Source organism: Tympanuchus pallidicinctus, unplaced genomic scaffold, assembly GCF_026119805.1.
Source record: "Tympanuchus pallidicinctus isolate F22 unplaced genomic scaffold, pur_lepc_1.0 scaffold25, whole genome shotgun sequence".
Taxonomy (NCBI): Eukaryota; Metazoa; Chordata; class Aves; order Galliformes; family Phasianidae; genus Tympanuchus; species Tympanuchus pallidicinctus.
In genome coordinates this window covers 2,978,579-3,000,693 of record NW_026294742.1, presented here as the reverse complement: position 1 = coordinate 3,000,693, position 22,115 = coordinate 2,978,579, and the positions used below count along the sequence as shown (strand labels likewise).

The 22,115-nt window shown below is 51.7% G+C and overlaps 1 protein-coding gene across 3 annotated transcripts in view; it reads right to left on the bottom strand.

The window, feature by feature from the left end:
• The window catches only part of SRRM4 (serine/arginine repetitive matrix 4), a 62,382-nt gene that overhangs the window by 33,588 nt on the left and 6,679 nt on the right, over nucleotides 1-22,115 (bottom strand). Inside the window, exons 3-8 of one of the 3 annotated variants that reach the window (XM_052689394.1) lie at nucleotides 16,751-20,337; nucleotides 13,785-13,881; nucleotides 11,800-11,928; nucleotides 6,910-10,946; nucleotides 2,944-5,806; nucleotides 2,685-2,847 (exon numbers count right to left, since the gene is read on the bottom strand). The gene's annotated coding sequence lies outside the window, so the exon portion shown is untranslated. The remainder of the gene's footprint in view (nucleotides 1-2,684; nucleotides 2,848-2,943; nucleotides 5,807-6,909; nucleotides 10,947-11,799; nucleotides 11,929-13,784; nucleotides 13,882-16,750; nucleotides 20,338-22,115) is intronic. The other 2 variants (XM_052689396.1, XM_052689395.1) reach the window with 2 other exon arrangements.

Below are 22,115 nucleotides of genomic sequence, written 5' to 3'. Positions count from 1 at the left end.
GACTGAACCAGGGTGGCTTAAAACCAAAGTGTGCCGAGGGCCAGCGTGCTGCCTGCCCAAAACACTGCATGTAGAAATCTGATGGCACCATGGCAGAGGCCAGAGAGAGTCTGGGTTCTGCCAGCCCTGCCTCAGTGAGCTGGGAGGGATGGGTTTGCCCCTTGCTGTCCCATGAACATCCCCCAATGAATGTTCAGCCCTCAGGCTGCTCCTGGTCCATGGTGTTTGATTCAAGATGAGCAGAACTTGGAGAATCTCAAGCCAAAATCTCTACAACTTCATCTGAAGGCTACGGGGGGTTCATATTCATCCTCAGCCTTTCCCCCAGCCAGCAATGCAGAGATCCCAGCTCTCTACAGAGCGGAGGTCTCAGCTGCCCAGGGAGGGCAACTCAGTGCACAACTGGGATCCCACCTCCACATCCCCCCCATTGTCTGACAAGGCCAGAAATCACTCACTCAGTCTTCAAGTAGTGGTTCAAAGCTTTTGCAACCCTCTCAAGATTAAATAGCAGCTGAAAAATAATCCAGGATAAGTCTTGTCAAGGCATAAGAAGCATGACATGGCCGAGGAGCCAACACAGCAAAAGGGTCCATGTTCCAGGTTAAATCCAACCCCTCCTAGGCAGCCTCCTGCCCTACCAAACAGGAGTAAATTCCCACCAGAGAGACACAGCAAGCAACCCAACCTCAGGCTGAGCAGAACTCCAGAGGCTCCCTGCTCACGTTTGCCCCATTCCTGCAGACCCCTGCCTCTCACAGGTGCACACAGGGCCTAGAAGACCTCCAACATGCCCCAAGACATTGGGTTCACACTCTGGACTCTCCTCGTGGCAATGACATCTCTGCTCCAATGGCTGTGGCTGTCCCCCTGCCATTGCTGCAGGTCACACAGAGCTCCCCATGGCCCGCAGCTCCCTCTGCATGAAGGCATCACCACTTTATCTCCAAAACCCCTCCCCCTAGACACCTCAAAGTGTTTGCAAGTAACAAATAAATAATCAGCGACAGCAAGCTGGCTGCACCAGAACATTCATATCATATAATGCACCATTTATTTTCAATTATCGTGGTGCTTTCCCCTCTCCCTCCCCGTGCACTTGGCAGGTCGCTGGTGGAAAGTTTGCAGAGTTGCAAAACGCCCTCATATGAGATGTACCAGGGAACAGGGAGGGATGGCAGCAGGGTGGGAAGGACAGACAGCCACCTTGGGGCCATGAGAGTTTTTGGGTTGGGCTGTGACTTCCAAGCTGGCGACAAAACAACCAATCCCCACGGCCAAGGGACCTCCACACTTCCCATGCCCTTGGGTGGGGATGGGCTGCTGCACCGCCTTACACCTGCACTCCCACCAGCTCTGTTATTCCCACCTCTGTCTCAGTCAAAGCCATTTAAAGCTCTCTGACATATCATGAAGAATTTTTCAGTGCGGTTCAGGGACTAAGATTTGTATTGAGAAGCCCAAATTTATTGGATTAATGCTGTGGACCAAAAGCTTGGCCGCTTAACAATTGGAGGATCTGTATTTTACAGCAACGTAACTAATAAGGCCATTAATACAAACCGGGCTCGCTCCTGACATTTATATAGCCATAAATCTCTCTCAGCACTGGAATTATTTATGCCATCCCAGGCACTCGAGCAGTGCTGTCATCTTTTATCAGGCTGAAAGATTTAAGCCAAGAGACAATGATGCTAACTGTAATGAAAGGGAGCACGAGCAAAGTGAGGACGGCGCTGGCACAGCAGGAGCAAGGCCATGACCTGACCAGAGCATGCCAGGAGCAAATGCAATCCCTGCTCTTGGGCTTTGGGGGGCAGCTCCCCATTTCAAGCAGCAATAAGGTCAGGGCACCTGCAGCCCAGGTGCTTAAGGCCAAGCTCTTTAGGATGCATCTGTGTCTCAGGTCTGTCTTGAGCAAAGAAAACTTGGAGAGAGAAGCAAATAAATCTGTACAGAGCAAGGAGGCCCAAAAAGCAGCCCCAAGCAGCACAGGAAAATGTAAACAGGGAGAGGAGAGGGTGTGGGTGGTGGGAGCAGAGAGCAGCCTGCCAGCCCTCTGTGTGCACTAATTATTTCTGGCATTATCTGCTCCAACAGATAAGGTTTTCATTAATAAACTCGAAGAGGAGCAGGGGCTGTGGGGGGAAGGGAGAAGCAGCAGCAGCTGAGAGCTGCAAATTGGCCACAACCAGCAGCAAAATGCAATCAGGTGCAGGGAGCAACGGGGGGCCCGACAGCAGTGGTGACAGCAGAGGGGACATGAGGGACAGTAATTAGCAGCAGTCCTTTTCCTGCTCACCACTGCTTTGCAGGCTGACTCCTAATTCACTGCATGTTGGAAAAGAAATAGTCAGTAATTTTTCAAAGCAGGGCCTTATTAAGCCCACTATCTGCAGTTATTTAATTGGACAAGATTAAGCCAGGGCAGCCTGGGATGCAGGGAGGGTGCACCACTGCACTGCCACTGTGCTCCTGCAGTGAGCATGCAGGCAGATGTGCATACACGGGGTGATGGGCTGCAGGGATGCTCAAGCCATGGGTGTTAACTTATCTCATGCAGGTTGTGATAACACAAAAGGGAGAAAAGGAAACTCTAGATCCTGCTCACAGCATTGGGGCTGGGAGTCAAGGGGCAGGATGATGCAGGATGGGGCCAGTGCTGTGCATTCGGACAGACTTACAGGAGGCAGGAGGGATGGGGTCACAGATCCACAGCAATTAGCAGGAGCAGGCTGGTCCCCTCCCAGCCTCGGTTTCCATGGCAACGGGGTGGTTCAGCACATTTCTCCACTCACAATCTCACCACAAAGGTCATGGCAGCATGGCAGAGGAAGATGCCTGGCCCTACTGAAACAAATCATTAAAACACGGACAAAAGAGTGCAACCTTCCCAAAACGCTCAATTCTGAAGATGCCTCCACCACCTCAGGGTGCACACACCAGGGTCAGCAGCAGCCCCTTGCTCCATTTCCATTGCTCACAGCCAGTATATGAGTGGCATTTCCACCAGGCTCACCACTCCCCTGGTCCCGGGTTGCTGCTCTCTGATTGCTGCTAAGAGGACACAGCATCCCAAACACAAAGATGTGCAGCTCTCCTGCAAGCTCTTTGCCCTCCAAGGTGCAGAGCCACAGGGTCTCTGGCAAACTGCATCTGCAAAGAGAATGGAGAGAGACTGGGAAGGTGAGGAGTGGACTGCTGGCTGCTTTGATGCTCTCCTTAAGCCATGGGTTTTGCAAAAGAAAAGTGAGAGCTGCACACAGGTGAAAGGACAGTATTTCCCGAGGCAGAGTGAGTTGCCAACCTGGTAAATACTTCATTAGGGGTCAAACTGCTAGCACAGGGAGTTCTACCTGCAGAGATTTATCGTCTGTTTGAAACAGCAGCAGCTTATCAGAAAGGATTTCCTTCTGCCTGAAACCAGGAGTGAGTCTGCATCCGTGCTCAGCTGTTTAAAACCAGCACAACCTGATGGATGCCCTTCTGCTGCCCCAAGCAGAGACAGCTCAGGAACCGGGGTGGCTTGGGCCCCTTGCTCTGCTTTTGCTCAGAGGGCAGAAGATGCAGGGACCACAGGTGTTCTCCCAGCCTTACAGGAGCCTTCAGATCCCATCAGCATGGAGAACCAGAAGAGAGGGGATGCCAGCCAGAGACCTGCATCTCATAGGGAAAAAGGCTGAGACCGAGCTTCACTTCTATGAAAGATGAAAACTCCTTGTATAACTAAAGCTTTCCTGAGCAAAGTTAGAAAAGACAAATCTATTCACAGGCAGAAATCTCCTCAGATGAGTTCAGAGCAGCAGCAGAACAGAAGCTTCGGGCAGTTCAAAGAGACATTCTCCTGGGGTGGAAGCTCAGGATGGAGAAGTATCAACAACCTCACAGAAGCATCTCCTTTCTCACACCTCATGTCACTTACTGAGGAGCTGAGCAATAATAACTCCCTTTTCCAGATGCTGGTAATGGCAGTGACCTATCCTGATTGGTTGTAATTAGCTCCAAAATCACTACAAACCCGCGCAGCTGAAGAACAGTTCAGTCCTCCAAAACGAAGCTGAGCTGCAAGAAAGCAAATAGAATCCATCCTGGCTAATTATTTGTTATTAATTGTTAAAAAAAAAAAAAAAAAGATGGATTGATGAAAGGACTTGGTAAGCAGAACAACAGCGCGAGTGTACTTGAAGGCAAGCGCTGTAACAGGATCCGAGAGCAAGGCCTGTCATAATCCACGGGCTGTTAATTATCTAAACACTGGTCCCTCCGAGCTGCATGAGTGAGGATTAATTAGTTTTTGAAATAATAGCTAAATTGATACCGGGAAGGAGTTTGGGTTCCAAAATAACGGCTGAAAATTAGCCAGCTTGTTTCTGCGCTTCTTTCTGCCATGCTCAGAAGGACATTTGTCTCTGTTGTTTTGCCAGAAAAGGGCCATTAATCACAGCGGCAGATGGCCCTTCCCAGACCTGTCGTGCTGCAGAGAGACAAAAGGAAGGCGGAGGAGAAGGAGGAAGCAATCACCTACAAGTGTTGGGAGAAAGGAATCCTCAGAACCAGCCAAGAGCAACTACTGAGAGCATCCTGCAGGAGAGCTGGATCTGCCCAGAGTAACTCACGCAGATGGAGGACGTCTCTTGCAACAGGCAGGTGCCTACAGGAAAGGGTCTGAATGTCTCCAAAACAAATTTCCAGCACCCCCAGCCCACCCCACCATGCCCATATCCCTCAGTGCCAAATCCCTACGGCTCTGGAGCTCCTGCAGGGACAGTGAACCCAGCACTCCCTGGGCAGCTGTGCCACTGCATCGCTGCTTTTTTGGAGAAGAAACTTCTCCTTGTGTGCTTTGCTCATCTTCCTGCCAACGGGAGGCACAGAGCCTTTCCCTCCCCTCTGTCCCACGCTGCTTCATGCACATTTTCGGGACACCCTGGGACATCAGCTCAGTGTGGCAGCAGGGAGGAAGCAGCCAGGTGAACGCTGCAGCATTAATCACAGCAGCCTCCCCACACGGAGCCCGTTGTCTTGAAAGAGTGTCTGCTCCATAAAGTACGCACAGCTGACACGTGTGAAACCCTCCACAGCGTTTACTGATATGGGTTACCTTGGCTTTTACAGCATAATAAATAACAGGGGAGAGACAGACAGACACCCATTCTCTAATCAGCAATGGCAGCAAGGAGGGGATAAATGTTTGGCTGGGGGAAAAGCTCCCTTCTCCGAACCTTCCAGAGCCACAGGGAACCCGCAGACCCCCCATGAGCATGTGTCCTCTTCAACAGTGACCCAAAGGAGGGCAGCTGACACTCAGGTCTGCTCTCACTCTGCACCGCTTCTCTGTACGATCAAACCTCAGTGGTTTGGTATGCTACACAGGAGGCTTAAGCAGAGCTCAGAGGAAAGATCCTATTAGATAAGAGCGAACACAGCAGGCCTGTAGCTGAGGGAAGCCGCTCCATCTCCGGGAGGCTTGGTTTATCAGCACAGGGCTCAGGCACACCGAGAACCCACCGCAGCGTCAGGCAGCGAGAAGCAAACATCTCATTAGTTACAGCAGGGCTCCCGCTGCTCTGCCAGCCAGCACCGGGCCTGCTTGGAATGGGGAGCAGAGTTCCCTCCTGGAAGCAAATCAAAGGCAGCACAGAGGGGGGTAGCACACCTTCATGCTGCCGCTGCAGCGCCGTCCCCCTGCTCCTGGTCTCACTCCACTGCAATGCCTTAGCTAGATAAATCACTCACACCACGGGCAAGAGAAGCCAAGTGGATGTGGTCTCCTTGGCCATTACTCTGATTTTTCATCCTTCGCTTGCTGTGAAAAAAGAAATGAGAGCGGCAGCCCCCAGCCCGGGCCGCAGTGCACAGCCAGCTGCACAGCATCCATCCTCAGCAGCCACAGCAGGGCAAGGAGCACCGCTTTGCCCTTCATCGTCCAGCAGGCACTGATTTATCTCCAGGTGCTGAGCAGCAGTGTGGCCTGTGAGCATCCCTTCAGCAACCCGGAGCCTGGTGGTGCTCCCTTCTCCTGCAGAGGGACCCGAAGCAATTCCTGCTTTTGAGTGTCCTGACCAGAAACAGCAGTGAAGGCAGCAGCAGTGTTCTCAGCACAGGCTCTTCTCTTTGAGCCCTCAGATTTTTTCCAGTCCAACCCCAGGTTTTCTGGCCTTCCCAGCCCAGTGAGTGCTGTAGGGAGAGCACTTTCCTGATTCCTTTTAAGCTTTTTTCCTAGCTCCAGGGAGGAAGGTGATTTTTCATTCCTTTTTAAAAGGTGCTTAAGTGCTGCGTTTGTAAAAACACTTCATTCTGGGAAACAAATTATGTAAAATACACTCAGTGGGATCTAATACAAACTGATACCATCAGCTAGCAACAGGGGCTCTGCTGCCAGAACTTGCTTTCCAGGGGCAATACTGAGCTGCCTGGACAACCTGCTGATCTGCTCCGGCCCAGGGTCTCACAGTCTCCTGGCAACCCTGAAGCATGTATGGAAGGAGCCAGCTACCTGCAGGCATCTATCTGCCAGGCCATATCCCTGCTGGGTGCCCCTTGGCCAGCAGGGCAGCGAGGGATAGACCAGTCTGAACTCAGCAGGGCTGCTGCACAGGTCTGTCAGTGTAGCACGTCTGGATCTCTTGTGTCTTCTGAGCTCTTTTGTGGCTATTCACCATGCTGAGGCACTCCCAGGCACACAGAAGAGCAGCTGGATGGGGTTTCTTTACCCATCAGTGGGTTTCAAGGCAGCTCCAGGGGATGCATGAGCTGCCACAGGCCAGCATGCACCCAGCAAGAGACAAAGCTGACTGGACACAGCTTCCCATGCCCCGCATCACTAATGATAGGAAACGATGCTGCTTCCCCGAGGACAGGCCACTTGTCACGGCAGGTGGCTGCAGCAGAGAGGAACTGAGCTCTTACTTTTTCTGGACAGGCTCAAGGATGCTCCAGGGGAAAGCACTGCAGGCAGGCAGTGTGCTGGATTGAGAGGGAAACCAGTCTGGAGCCCGTCTTGGGTACATCACTGATGAAAAAGGAAGAAAAGAGAAATCAAGATTTCCTGCCCCCAATTTGCTGACTCAGTAATGACTCAAGGGACTAAATTTAGCTACTGAAGTGCTCAGCAGCAGGGCGAGCGGCTGTTGGCCTCTCCTTAACCTTATTACAAGACCTTTCAAGCAAATCTTTTCCCAGCTCAGAAGGGATTCTGCTCACGCTCCAAGGGGACTGCACGCCACCTTTGAAAGCTGGAAGAAAGCAGATGTACGTACATAGGTACACACAAGGCTTCCCAGTGCCAACGCAAGACCTGGGAGTGGAGAGAAGAACTTGTGAGCATCACGCTTGTTGAGTCACCATAGCAACAGGGGGTTTTTAAAAGCAATTAGGTGTGGGTTCATCTGTGCTGCTCAGAAGGATCGCAGAGCGCTGCCTCTCCTCCCTCAGCTCCTGCACAGGGGGCTCCTATAGCAGAGACAGGCATGATGGCTCCAGCTGCACGGCCGTGGGCAGACCTGGAGCAGCTCTGCGAGTCAGCCAGTTGCTGGCACACAGCTCAGCATGGTCCAAGGAAAGCTGTGATCCAGGCCTGTTTCTCTAGCCAGGACACAATGAGGTGGAGTCAAATGCTTCCCAACCGTACAAAAGCATAAATTCCTAACAGCAATGATAACATCTCCTGCATCGCAGCTTGAGCCGTCCGCAAGCTAAGCTGATTCCATGCTTTCCTAAGACCCGTTTCCACGAGGTCAATCATTACATAACCCCACAACGAACCTCCATCGACCATCTTCCAGGAGCACGGAGCTGGTGGGCAGCTGCCCGCAGCTCAGGACCTGAGCGCAGGCAATGGGGTGACCCAGAGCTCCTGCACTGCTCACCCTGAGCCGCCCAGCACTGCAGGAATAGAAACAGATCCGTGCACATCACATGGGAATGGCATCAGCCCCATCCAGACTACAAAAACATGCACTCTGCTCTCCCAATTCCTGTAGCTAAGAGCTTTTTGACTCTTTTTTTTCACCCCTCTCAATATGCTAGAATTCAGTTCCTCCTCCTCACTGCTAGAAATTCCCATGTAGTTTCTCATCACATCTTTTTACCTCCCTTCAAAATTCCTGTATTTTCAAGGATCTGTATTGGACGAACTGCTGTTGATTTCCAGCTCCCCACACCCCCTTCCATTTTCCTCTTATTTTTCTGCACTGCCTGCTCACAGAGGCCGTTCTGCCACCAACAGCTTTTTGGCCATTCAATAGAACAATTCTCACCTTTATATCTGAGTGTTGCTCAGAGCTGACCCAGCCCACCTAATGCCCTATGACTCACCCAGGCTGGGAACGTTTCTCTTTGCATCAAGGAACTTTCAGGAGACCTGAGAGCTGCAGAAGCTTGGGTGTTTGGTGCCCATGCCTCACTTAAGCATCAGCCTCTCCTCTTCATGAACTAGAGATAGAATTTAGCATTTACCCAAAGTGCACAGATTGGGGTTGCGTGCATTTGAAGCTGGAGCAGATTTCACTTTGCTCTGGCAACCAGGCACTTTCCACACTCATTCTCCACGGGAGAGATGGTGTAATGCTCATGTGACAGTGGGAGAGCAGCAAGATGCAGCTGGTAAGGCTGGGACGAGGGACAGCCTCACTGGCCCTGCATGCAGCAATATCAGGTTCATCTCATGGACTGCTGAACTGCAAAGCCAGAGAGCAAACAGGTGCCCCTGGGAAGCTGGGTGGGAACCAATGCGTGGGGTTCCCACCCTACCAGCAGTGTGAGTCAGCTGTGACGCAGCCTTCCCAGCCACCCCACTGCACCACACAGCACTGCAAGCAGAAAGAAGGGAATCTTGTGCAGAAAAAGCAGGATGGGAGCCTCACTTACTGCTTTCTGCCCAACAGCAGGGTTGCAGAGGCTGAGCTTCTGCAGTTCCCTCCCAGGCTGGCTTGCTTTTAGGGTGAGAGTGGTGAGTAACAGATATCTGCAGAGGGGAGATAAGGTAATGGGGCACCTCGAATGCCTGGGATCACATTAAAGCAAGGCTGGCTGTTGAGATCCTATCGCTGCACAGAAATATCTGCAACTTTATCCTCAGCTGGAACATGAACCAAAACAAATCAGGCGACCAGCACAGTGGGTTTGGGCTCGCTGGCACGGCATGGTGGGCAGGGAGGAGGAGAGGCACGGCTCTGGCAGAGCCAGTACAGCTGAGACAGCAACATGGGAGGATGCTGCCGCAGCAGCAGGGAGTGAGGGTGTCAATGTAGGAAGGAGAGACACCTTGTGAAGGGCAGGAGAAGGGCCTGAATCCAGGCTCACATATCCCAAGGACACTGGGAAGGGTGCATAGCACAGAGAGCACCTGATAAATCAGCTAGCTTTCACCTGGCTCATGGGAGTGCCTCCAGGAGGGACTCTTGTGTGACACTGTGACCCCAAGGCAGTGCTGACAGATAACCCTGCAGCAGCAATCTGATTGCTAACACAGGGAGCAGAGTCCATCCCCCTAACATTTCTCACCCTGGGCTGATCCCTGAGGAGGGGCACAGCTGCTCAGCTCCCACCTCCCTGCTCCGGCTGTGGCAGAGGGAACCAAACAGCAGGCATGAGCTGGCTGACAGCCTGCTCTGTGCGAGCAGATGAAAGGCTTCTTTTCTCCTCCACCTGCAGCACACAGTCAGCCTGGCTCACGTGCATCTGCAGGAGCCAAGGATGCTGGGAGCAGGCTCACTCAGTACATCTGGGCCATGGCTGATAGTGGGACCTCTGACCGCTCTCCAGTGTTTGCAGGTAATTGCGTGCAGCTCCCCTCCTTGCCCTCCCGCAGAACTGCTCACCCGAGCTGGGAGGCAAACACAAAAAGCTTGCTGCTCTCAGGAAGCGTGAATCTTACCTCTGCTGGCAGTCATGGCTTCAAAAAACAGTGAATGTCCTTCAAGGAGGAGGGATCGCATGCCATGCCCAGTAAACCAGTCACAGCAGCTGCATGGAGCCAGGGCTCATCCCTGCCAACACCAGGAACAACGTGCATGCAAACAAAGCTCAGGTTTCCAGTTCCTTTTGTGCTGCCCAAGGCACATGCCCTGACTTATTTCCAAAGCCATCATGTGAAACTTGTTCCTCTTGGGAGAGCACGAGGTAAGCAGGAGCACTGGGAGCAAAGCCTGCCAACAAACACCATCCAGGGCAGCAGTGGCTGAGGGGAGAGATCCAGGTACACAAGTTTCTTTCTGCAAGAGCAGAGATTGTTTTGTCTCCTGCAGCTCTGCTCCAAAAGGAAGCTCTTCAGGAGCATTTGGGAAGGAGGCTTTGCAGGCTAAAAAAGCACAACAGGCCAATTACTGGAGCAGGGAGCACCAGCAGTGTCAGCACAAGGACCATCCCAACCACAGCAGGGAGCTCAGAATTGCACATCACTTCAGGAACGGGGACTGACAGCTGCTAAGAGTTCATTGAGAGCAGCAATATTTGAAGAAATGAGCAAGTGTGGGGAGACAAGGCATCAGCATAGCAAAGTAACGGCTGAAAGAAAGCTTGCCATCTCCTCTCCACCCTCTAAACACCACACTTGGCTGCTCACAGTGCTGGAGGGATCGCAGCCCAGCCCTAGCAGGGCAAGCAAGCCTCCAACACAGTGCAAATACAGATGGTGGAAAACATAATGCATCAAAGCAGCCAGCAAAACATGCTATCATCTAACACTTAGCAGTGATTGCTGTCTCTGGTTCCCTGCTGAGGATGATGGCCCACACACTGCCAGGGCAGCTCCTAGACATCAAATGCACGTTGGTCAACACTCCTTGGGGAGAAGTCTAAGATAGTATGTTGTGCTTCTCAAGATGGGATGATTACCCAGGGCAAGAGCCTCACTTAAAGCAGATCTCCTGTTCCTGTACTCCACAGTTCCTTGCTCAGAGTTAGTTCAGGCTCTGCATCTTGCTGCAGTGGAGACAAGGAAGCCCCTTCGGGTGAAAGAGAGATCGGGAAACCTTCAGATAACACACAGAGAGGATGTTGCTGCCTATTACCTGCAGCTGAAGATATTCTACCTGACTTATCCAGGGCAAATAAGGCTTGTCAAGAGCAACACACTCATTGAACTGCTGTATTGGTCAGTCTGCATTGACAGTGCTGTGTTATGAGAGGTAATCAAAGTGCTGTTGGAGAACTAACATGTAACAGCTCCACTCGAGCTGATGGGAAAAGGAGGCCAAGCACTGACAAGCCAGCCTCATCTAAAGCAAGCAAGGACAGGGACTGACATACAGCTTAAACAACGTATTAATTAACACAATGAAGGAATGAAAAAAAGTTCAAAGGGTGAAGGAAGAAAGCTGTTTCCCTTATAATTTATGAACATCCAGAATGTGATGCTCTTGCCCTTGCTATCACCAGATAGATGGCATGGCAAAGGGGGGTGCACCCTTTGTATCAGGATATTAGCTGGCTACACCATTTTGATAAAGGAGAGACAGCAGAATTTAAATAGAATCATGGGAGGAAGCACACCAACGTTGCCAGGGCTACCCTACCATGGCCCAGGTCACGCTCTCAGCACAGAGCTGAGGTACAACTCAGCCCCAGGCAGCTCTGGGATTCCCTGGGCAGATCCCAGGACAAGCTCCAGCAACCCAGCTAATGACTTGTATGGGATTACTCTGCAAATGCTGGCTCACAATAAATGACTGTGCTTTGTGGAAACCTTTCTGAACCAGCTGCAGAATGTCCTCAGGAGCAAAAGTGCTTAGCAAGATCAGCAAGAACCTGGCACTAGAGGCTGCCTGTGAAAACAAGGCCCTAGCTAGTAGCACTAACCTTGAGAGAGAGCACGGTCCAGGAAGGAACATGGGGCCATCACCCCATTTTGAGTTTCTTCAGCAGCTCTAAGAAGGGTGTACAGATGAACCATGGGTCTGATCTCTCTCTGGTCAATGGGAAAGCAACCTGCAGGAAATTCCCATTTCAGTGAACTCTGAGAAAAGAGAATCTCTCATCCTTCATGCCTGACCGCCTTCCTGTAGCAGCGTTTTCCTGGGTTAGCAAATATCACAGACCCCAACCTCTGCAGGCAGATGGCTTTTTGCCTTATAGCAGCCCGCTAATAGGAAAGCAGTGGGGGACAGATGCTCCTGCCTTCCCACGTTAAGCCAGGGCAGCAGCTCCGAGCTGGCAGCAGCACTTGCTCACATCGATGCCCGAAAGCCACGGAAGGCAGCAGGAGTTGTGGGATAAGCACCGACATCCAGGCACCGTGCTCAGAGCCAGCTGGAGCCTGCTCAGAGGCGATGCTCCCAGGACCCTCTGTGCCCCTCCAGCAACCCAGGGCCTTCCAAGCACCAGCTGTACTTCACACCCACGTGTGCTTCTGTGCTTTGGCTAACAGAACAAATACAAACCAGCAAGCAGCAGCGAACTTCTTCCTCTCGATAGCTGCCGAGGGAAAAAGCTCTTCATTTCAGCCCCTCTGCTCCTAATGTGAGGGCTAAGAGTTAAGCTGGCAGCTGTCCTTGCTGGGCGGAAAGGAGCAGCAAGCAATCCTAATAGAGCTCCTGGCTGGTGGAGGAAGTGCAGATCTATTTAAAGGAGTCAGAGCCCTTTTCATCTGCCTTCTTCGAAAGGGAAAAAGCCTACATGAATACACCTAACCAGAGCTAGAGCTTTTAACCCCTAAGGAAAGCCCTATTCACCTCTTTCAGGCAATTGCCCAGCATGGCAAGAGCTGTTCCTCTCGAAATGGCAACGTTGACTCGTTGCTGTTTGAAGTCTTTCCTTTCACAGACAGCAAAGCCTCTCTGTTCCCATATATCCCCAAAGAGCAAGCATACAGTATGAGTGCAACTCACAGCACCCAGCAGTGCCTGTGGGACCCCTCCTCCTCCCTATAGAGAAAGGGGCTCAGTTCCCACTTCTGACAGCAGCATGCCAACTGGTAAATAGCTGCTCAGCTCTAACTTTGTCCCCTCAGGTAAGCCAAATTTCCAACATTCTGCAGCGTTTCCCTGCAGAAACAGTCCTGGGTTGGGGTGATGAGAAAGCTGCTAGAAATGGGGACCAACAGCTCCAGGGGAGCTAAGGGGGGGTATGTCCTCCAGCAGAGAGGAGAGCTCACAGCTGTCCTTGCAGTGAGTCAGGGCAGGAATACAGATAGGAGAAGTGCTTTAAAGCTGGGCAGCACGATGGCTGTGTACTTTTGCCTAAGCTGGTGAGAAAAGCGGCTTGTCAGAAGACAGAACAGGCATTTGTGTGACAGTTACTTGCAAGGTTTTCTGCTGTTGTTGTTTCTGCTTTGGTTTTGTTTTGTTTTGAAGTAATTGCTACACCTCTGGAAAACAACTGCCTCATCATGAGCCACGGTGATTTTCCTCTCAAGAAATCCTTGATGCTCACTGTTCTCGCCTTACAAACTGGGGAGGAACGTGGCACGGCACTGCCCTCTTTGGGTAAAACCACCCACTGATCTCCACCACGTGCAGTACAGCGTTATGCACAGCTTGTCCTTTTCTTGTGTCCTGCTGGACACGAGCAGCTCTGCACCCCCTTTGCAGCAGGGGTGGCCAGCAGATGCTCTCCTCCTCCAATCCCAACCCCAAACCCGCTGCCATCCAAAGCCACTGCCACACTGCTGCCACAAGGCTCTGCTCCCCAGCGGGTTGCTTGGTAAATTGCAGAGCTGTCTCCATTTTCCTCCTCTGTATGAAAAAGGCTTAGTAAAATGACTGCAAAAATATAGTGCAGGGAGAACATCCTGGAGCAGCGTGGAAAAGAAGAACAGCAGGTGATGTGGTTACTGCAGATCTTACCTTCACATGACCACACAGACAAGGATGCATTAACAATGGTAGGCAACTGTAAATCCAGCACATCCTTATCTGGAAACACAGGATTTTCTCTAGATACCTGTGAAAGTGAAAAAAAGAAAAGCCAAGAAAAAAACACAGAAGATATCACTGAAAGAATTCCCTCAGAACCTGATAGAAGTGCCCAGGGAAGAAGAAATCCATGCACATCCCACACATGAGCATGCAGCACATGGAGGAGGTGGCACTGCTGCAGCTGGCGCCTGGCCCTGCTGCACCATTCCCAAACCACCCAGCAGGAACAAGTGGGTTGGTAAAAGCAGCCATTCGGCAGCATCTCCTCTGGGAGAAAGGAAGAGGCAGGCGTGCTCTCCAAACTGGGAGCTCATGGGTGTAACACAGGATCTCTTTTCCAGCACTGTGCACAGTATGAGTGCATGCATCCACATCCATATAGGATGCAGAACAATGCCCCTGCAATTTCAGTCCAACTTCCAGGCAGATAATAATAGTCCAGCCATGTTCAGCTCTAGCCCTACTCCACAGCAGGTCTCGCCAAGCTTTACAAAGGGAGAGCCACGTGCCTTTGAGCTGTGCTTGGATAGAGCCTATTTTTGGGCTCTTTGCTGGCACACCACTCTGCTGTAAGTGATCACCTCTGAGGTTAATTAGACAAAATGCTCCAGTGAGGTCTCAGGAGGAACAAGATTTCCTTTTCTTCACATTAAGCCCTTTTACCAACACTTCAATAGATGTTGACATCGCTCTGCCCCTGCCACGCTACCTATTGCACTGCTGATGATAACAGCAGCTCCATTGCTGGGGATTAGGGGCAAGCAAACAACACAGAAAGCAATAAGAGCAGAACAAGTTTAGAAATTGCCGGCTACAGCAGCAGCCCTGGAAGACCCAACTGTGTTTGTCCCTACTGCAATCAACCCAGCACAGCCAGCTCAGTGCTCACAGCTCTATGAGTTCCACCAGGGCTGGGGATGGCCGGGAGCTCCAGGAGCGCAGTGAGGAAAGGACAGCACTCTCACTTTAACACAACACGACCAGCCGCTGCAGAAACAGCTTGGCTTCCCCGTCCCTGAACCTCGCAGGTGTTTGTTTAACAGCCTGCATAAATTGAGGCTAATCGCAGCTCCGCCAGCTGCCGAGGAGCCCAGCAGCCTGGAGGACGCGGCCCCGTTATCTCAGTGCAAGCTGAGCGAGCTGCTCCCGAGGGGACGGCTAATCTGCTCGGCCCTAACGGAGCAGCCGGGCTGCGGGGGATTAGTGCCGAGATGGAGGGCTGAGGAGCCGCTCGCTGCTGCTGCCAGGCTCCGCTGTCCCCTTTGCGCTAAGGGCTGGGCTGGAGGCCACAGCCGGCCTCTCTAGGTCTGCTATGTACATAAAGGCATGAATAATAGATCTAACAAGCCAACAAAAGCACTTTATCTAAAGCACGCTTCTGTCAGAAAGCCAGGCTTCTCCAGCACGTGGGATGGTTTCCAGACAGTGCCTTTTCCTAACAGCATGGGGGTTTTCCTGGCTTTGCTGCACCCTCCCTGACATCATTCACAGGGAGCAAGCACAGGGCAAGGCTTGGCCACAGCAGACCCCCTGAACACCTTCAGCTCACCTCAGAGACCTGGCAGCATCCCCTGAGCCAGCTCCATGTGCCACCTGCAGCCCCAACAGAACCTGCACATGGAGGGCACAGCCATCTGCATGCCGTGGGGAAGAGATGGTTGGCTTCCCTTCCTGTTAAACGAGGAGCAAGGGCACTTCCTTACAGCCTGAAGCAGGGATCATCTGTATCAGTGAAATCTGCTTCCCCATCCATCCATACGTCCAGCAGCAGAACGGCTGGAGTAAGGGCCTTGTGCTCTTGTGCAGCTCCCCAGCAGTTGGGCAGCGTTCCTGCTGCCAGCAAGCCTGTGTTCCCTGAGGGCTGCCGGGTTTAGAGTGCTGTGCAGTGACTGCAGTGACTCTCTAAGGCTTGGGCTGTCCCCTCCCTATTTGCTTTATGGAAATGCTTAATAAGATCTTGACACAAGCAGAGGAAATTGCATTCCTTTATCTTGGCAGTGCATGGCCCAGGCTAAGGCAGGAAGAAGAACACAAGCAACATCCAGACTACAATTCTCTAACAATTCTCCTCTCGACAGTGGAGGTCAGCATCAAAAAAGCCAGCAACTCCTTTGCCCCTCAGCTCTCCATCTCATTTGCATTTCAATTTCTGGAGCTGCCAAGCTCAACTGCTGAACATCAGCCCCGCAAAGGCCAGGCAATGCTCCGGGCCGGATTCTTGCTCCACAGAGCAGCCACAGAGAGAAGTCATTCCTCTCAATCCATGGTCCCCATGTCACGAGGCAGCACCAGATGCACCAGGAGGAGTTCCAGCTCAGGGAGGGAAGGCAGGAGTCCTCGGGAGCAATCTGGCATGCGCAGCCTGGGCACAAGCAGGTCATGGTTCCCTATCAACACCTGGACCAGAGCAATGCCTCCTCTCACCCATTCAAGAGGAAGCGATAGGCAGGCAGCAATCCAAATTCAGTTTTTAGGCACCTGGAAAAGCCAGGGCTCCCACCCACCCACACAGCTCCCACCCCAGCTGCCAGCAAGCTCCCAGAAATTAGACTGAATCTCCCCACAAAGCAGAGTTTTCTGCAGCATCAGATCAAGGCCCCTGCAAGGGCCTGGGTAACAAATGGCCCAGCAGCACAGCAGATGGCCAAGAAATCCAGCCTGAACACCCACCCGTTCCTGGGAGCGCTGAATGCTGCCTGTGCCTACAGACAGGCATGACAGATCAAACCCAACTGGAGGCAGTGGTGAAATCCATTGTTTAGAACTGCTTTATTAGCAGGCTGGGCTGGGTATGAGAGACCACAGAAGGCCAGCGCTGCGTGAAAGGTTGCAGCAGCTGTTCCAGCCTGACCAAGGCAAGGATCTTATCACAGGTCCTGTGCAGACTCACTCACCCTGCAAGAGGAACAGGAGCAGCTCCACTGCGCCCTTTCCAAGCTGTCCTTGGGAAGCATAAGGTGAGGCTAAGGCTTTGATACTGGATGAGAGACTTTTTTTGGCCACCGATCAGTCTCTGATTCTTTCCCTGAAGAGCCATCTGGGACATTCTCCTGAAGATGCAGCTAGTCTAGAAGGCAAGAGACAGTCCGTCAGTAGTGCAGGAAACAGCAGAAGCAAGCAGGCTGTCAGAGCAAGGAGTGCTTCTTCATCCACAAATGCAGGAAGCTGCTCTCCTCTTTTCACCACTTCCCAACCTCAGCAGACTTGGGCTGTCAAAAATGAGATAAAATAGGACAGGGGATCGCAGCAGTTGAAATCTCTCCTGTGTTTGTCTGGATACCCTCCAAGAACTCATCCAAGACACTGACAGCTGAGGATTACAGTGTGAGCAGGGACAGCTCTGCTGCACAGCCCACCTCACCCTAGAGGAGCTGGCATCTCAAAGGTAGATGGAACAGCGTGCTTCGAAGGAATTGGACACAGAGCTCAGCATGTCAAAGCTTCAGTACAGCATCTCTGCAGCTCAGAGCAATAGCTCCTGCCAGAGGAAAAAAAATAGCCATGAGCCATCATGCTGCAAAGATGCCATCCCCTCTGCTGGCAGCTCGAAGGACAAGCACGTACTGCCTCATTCTCTTCTGGCCCCATTGATTTTCTGCAGCTCTGTCTCCAGGAGCACACACACTGCAGTTTGTTCGGCCTTGCAGGAATACTGGGGCAGGATGAGGATGCCTACAGATCAAGCTGGGGGCAGAAATAACAAAGGGTATCACAGGACAGACAAAAGAGGGAACAGGCACAGCCAGGCTCATTCCCAGACCCCAGGACAAGAACTGCTTTGGGCAAAAGCAGAAGTGCCCAGGTCAGAATCAGCTCCTAGGTAAGCTCCTCGTGTTCCCACCCAGGAGCCAGCACTGCCCACCTGGGAGCCACCTTCACATGCTCTCAGCTGTATCAAATCCAAGGCTGGAAAGCAAACCATGGCAATTATCAGCGCTCGCTGCTGTGAATGGGAATGTTCTGTAAACAAATTACATCTTGGAAATTAATACACGTATCCTTAATTGAGGTTTAGCATCTTAAATTTGACTTAAAAATACAAATTCTTACAAGTTAACAAAAAGAAAAGGGAGGAAAGGCAACGAGCTGGCTGCAGAGCCCTGGTGCAGAGCTAACAGTAGGCACAGCACCTGAGCAGACTAAGCCTTGCCTGTCTCAGGTTGCTCTGCTCCAAAATGAGGATTTGTACATCCCAGGGTCAGACTAATTTCTCCTGCCAGCACAGCAGCAGTACTGTAAATGACTTTTAAATATCAAACCCACACTTGAGTGCATCTAAGTCAAAGCACAACACGCATCAGGGATGATAAAAAAAAATCAGATAGCGTTAGCAGAGCCTGGGCCTCAGCACATCAGCTTGAGATGGCTTTGGCATTCAGCATTTGCAGTGGATGAAGCTCAGCATTCCTCACCTCCAGACAGCTGCCAGCTCTCCAGAGTGCCTCACTGCCCCCGTGAGAAGCAGCTACAAGCTGAACCCCTGGGATTTTGCAGAGCCTGTGCTGTGCAACTCTGGGAGCTCACCCTGCAGCTGAAGTCCCGTGGCATGCTGCAGATCACACGTTCCTAGCAGACTCTTCTGCCACTGCACTGGCAGCTCATCCCAGCTCTAGGCTCTCTCCTGCCAAGCCTGTGCTCCATCCAGCCCCCATACAATCTGTCCCCATGGAGGGAGCAATGCGTTGTCCAGAGCTTTTCCTTGCCTGGAACAAGCATGGACTCATGCCCAATGAGAAGCAAGTCTGGCTGTACGATGGTGGTATTTCCATCTCCTCCAGGCTACTCTCAGACATGCTGGGTATCCAAGTGACTCCACCTCCCAGCCTGTTAGCAGGAGACTGGGAACAAGAGCAGCTTCCACACCTCCAGCCTGCTGCAGCTTTAGTCCCTGGCTCTCACCCTCCACCATGCAGCACAGACACATGGACAGACACTGACAGCAGCACACAAACAGCATTGCTGTGGAGTCCCAGCTCCCCTCACCTGTATCTTGAGGGTTAAATCGATAATCCTCCCTTCCTCTACCCACATCATTAACATATCCAGGTAAGCAGGAAAGCACAGCCCCCTGACACAAAGTGTTGTTTTTTCTCTTTGCTAACTCCTGGGGGGACTGGTGTGTAGAAACCTTTAATGAATTTGACATAACTCCTAGCATAGAACAGCTCCACTATTTGATACAAGGTTTAATTTGATTTCTCACTTGAATAGCTGAGACATTCTTGATATGCTTCCTTCAGCCTCCCCCCAGACAGCTCTGCTGCATACAATTAGTGCTAAGAGTCACCTGCATTTCAGCATCCCTCCTCCTTTGCTCCACTCTGCTCCTGCTGCTAACATCCCTCCCCATCCAGCTGAGCATCTCCATCTCTGGTCTTTGGAAAGGGTTTTCCACGTCACCCCTTTAAACAGTGGGAAACTGAGGGCAACCAGTGGCAGCAGTTGGAGCCCAGGTGATGTGACAGTCCCAGCTTAGGTCACACCAGTCATCCCTGCAGGACAGCAGCCCTGGGAGGTAGGAATCCTTTCTACTTTCAGCTCTTGTATTTCTCCACAGAAGCAGCTCCATTTCAGCAAGGCTTGCATCATCTACACTGCACCTCCAGAACAACAAAACCACAGCGTTCTGGAAACAAGGAACACACACAGCTCCTATGAAAATGAGAAGTGCGGATGGAAATCTGGTGGAATTTTGTTCATTTTAATGTCTACAGGTTTATCTGGCGTCTGTTCATAGGTTAAGCTGCAACTTCAGCCTTCAGACCACACACCCACTGACCCAGGTTCACCATCAGGACAAAAGGACCCACAGCTTTCCAGGAACCAGCAGAGCAACGGAGCCCCACACCATGGCCAGACACAGGTAAAGGTCTCCCCTGAGACACGACAGACACTGTGACCCAGGCTTCTGCCTGGCTCAACCCCCCCTGTGAGCCAGCACTAATAATACTGGCTTGATTGAACCTGTTCACTTCCCCAGTCTCCGAAGCACAACAGTCAATTTCAAAATCTTAAAGCAAACCGTTAGGGAGCAAAAGATGTATTTGCAGGCATTAAAGCCACAGACCAAGGAGCAAACAGACACCTTTGATTGAGAAATCAATGCCTGGGTTTTACAACATTTCACACTAAGCAGCAGCAGAGTCCTGCAGATGTCTCATCCCTTCAGGGCAAGGCAGGAGAAACTAGCAGAAGGGGAAGTGAGAATGTGATGCTTCCAGAAGGCTTAGCAAAGCTGGACCACCCTTGTGGACCCTGAGGCCATAGGGTAAGACATACTTTCAAGAGATTCCTCAGATCAAACTGATGGGAAGAGTCCATTTCATACCTCTTTCAGAAAGGTGCTTTACTCAAGTATTCCCTTGCACCTGGCCTGCCCTGGGTGCAGCTCCAACACAGCAGGCTGAGGTCATCAGGGGCAATCCCACACAACACAGCACAGCACCCATCTGCCAAGCAGCTCTGGATGCAAGAGGTTGCCCTGGAATGGCAAAAAAGAAACCCAGACTCCATTGATCAAGATGCCAGAGGGAAGGAGCAAGTCCTGAAGGGAGGAGGAGGAACAGCCCCTGCACCCAACAGCGGCGTTATGAGCAAGAGAGATACGCTGACAAATTGAAACAGACCACTGGCACCCCTGGTATTTTTAAAAGCTTTCTTCCTCTCGGCTTTCTTCTCCTTTGTGCGCTGAAAACCCATCTTCAAAAGCAATCACAATGCCTCCAGAGGGAAAAGTACCCCAGCACAAGGCAGACTTCCCTTTAGGCAATGTGAATCTGCGTTACCTGAGTAAAAAGCCTTTTATCTCAAAACCATTCATTTCCAGAGCACTTGACCCAAAAGGAAGTCTCCTTTATTTCTATAAAAGTCACTTTCTCCCCCAAAGTCTCTTGGTCTCCAAACAGAGCTGTTATGCAGCTTTCTGCTCCCACCACTGCCTGCAGAAGGCAGCCCCTGCTCCAGGAGATGCATGGCCCCTGCCAGCCCCCTTCTGTCTGGAGATAGTGGCAGAGGTGAGGGCTTTTTGCCAACCAGGAGCAGCCACATTCCACTGCTTCTGTCCTTTAGCTAGAGCTAACGCAGCAGTTGCAGTTGTTAGCAATCAACCAGCTCCCTCCCGTAAGCTTTAAGTAAAAAGCAAGCTCTTTCCCAGAAGGAAGCCACAGGCAAGGCTGTAGCTACAGCAGCTGTGTGATTTTGAACAGCTCAGCATCGCCACCAGACAGAAATTAGCTTGTGCAGGCAATAGAGGCAGAGCTCGAGGAGATGGGTTCAGCTCGGAGAGCTGGGGCAGCCTGTCACAGCTCAGCAAGCCTCCTGCTGTGATCTGCACCTCCAGGAGTGTATGGTGGCTGCAGAGATGTCCCCTTGCAGCATTCGTGCTTGAAATGGAGGGGAAAAATTGGTACTAGGAATTTGGCAGGAGGAAGGAGAAACGCTGCGTGTCAGAGGCAGCACGCAGCCAGCTGGCCTGGTGAGATGAGCTCCCAGCTCCCGCAGCAGCCAGCTCTGTGCTGCTCCTGATGAGGATTTGAAGAAAGCACCCATGTGCCAAGCACAGCAGCATGGCCAAAGGCTGCTGCCCAGCAGCCTTTTTTACTGGGGGAGGAAGACAGCACCCATCTCTCACGAAGGGCACCAGATCCCAGAAGATCTCGCCTACAGGGACACAGATCAGAAATGCAATCTTGCACTCAGTCACATCCTAACCTGTCAAGTCGCTGTTTCAGTGCTGATGTTTGCATTGCTTGGTGTCCAGCCTCAGGACAGGGAATGAACAAAATTAAAAGCACAAAATTAAAATTTCTACTCCTCCAAAATGGGGACAACTTGAAGCCCATACCCCCAAAGCACTGAAAACACCATGTTCCCCAATACTGCTTGCATGGCATCTCTTAATTCCGTGGTTTTTAAGCAGCCATGGGTGTTCTGAGTGCCTGTTATTGAGAACCTGGCACGTGGCTACTGAGTGCAAGCTCTGCACAGGTGCTGAGGGATGTGGCTTGCATCCTGGGCTCGGCCATCCTGGAGGGAACAGGTTTACCAGGCAGGACTGGCAGCAGAGATAATGGCATCAGCGATGTTTCTTTAGGCTGAACTGCTCACTGTGCACTGAAAGGTGACACTCAGCATAAGCTACCTACAAAACTGTACTGAACAAATGCAGCACTCTTCAGTTTACACAAACTGTCTCTGCAGAAATATTAAAACCTAACAGCAGGGCAGTAATGGAGCAAACAGGAGCCAGGACACCTGAAC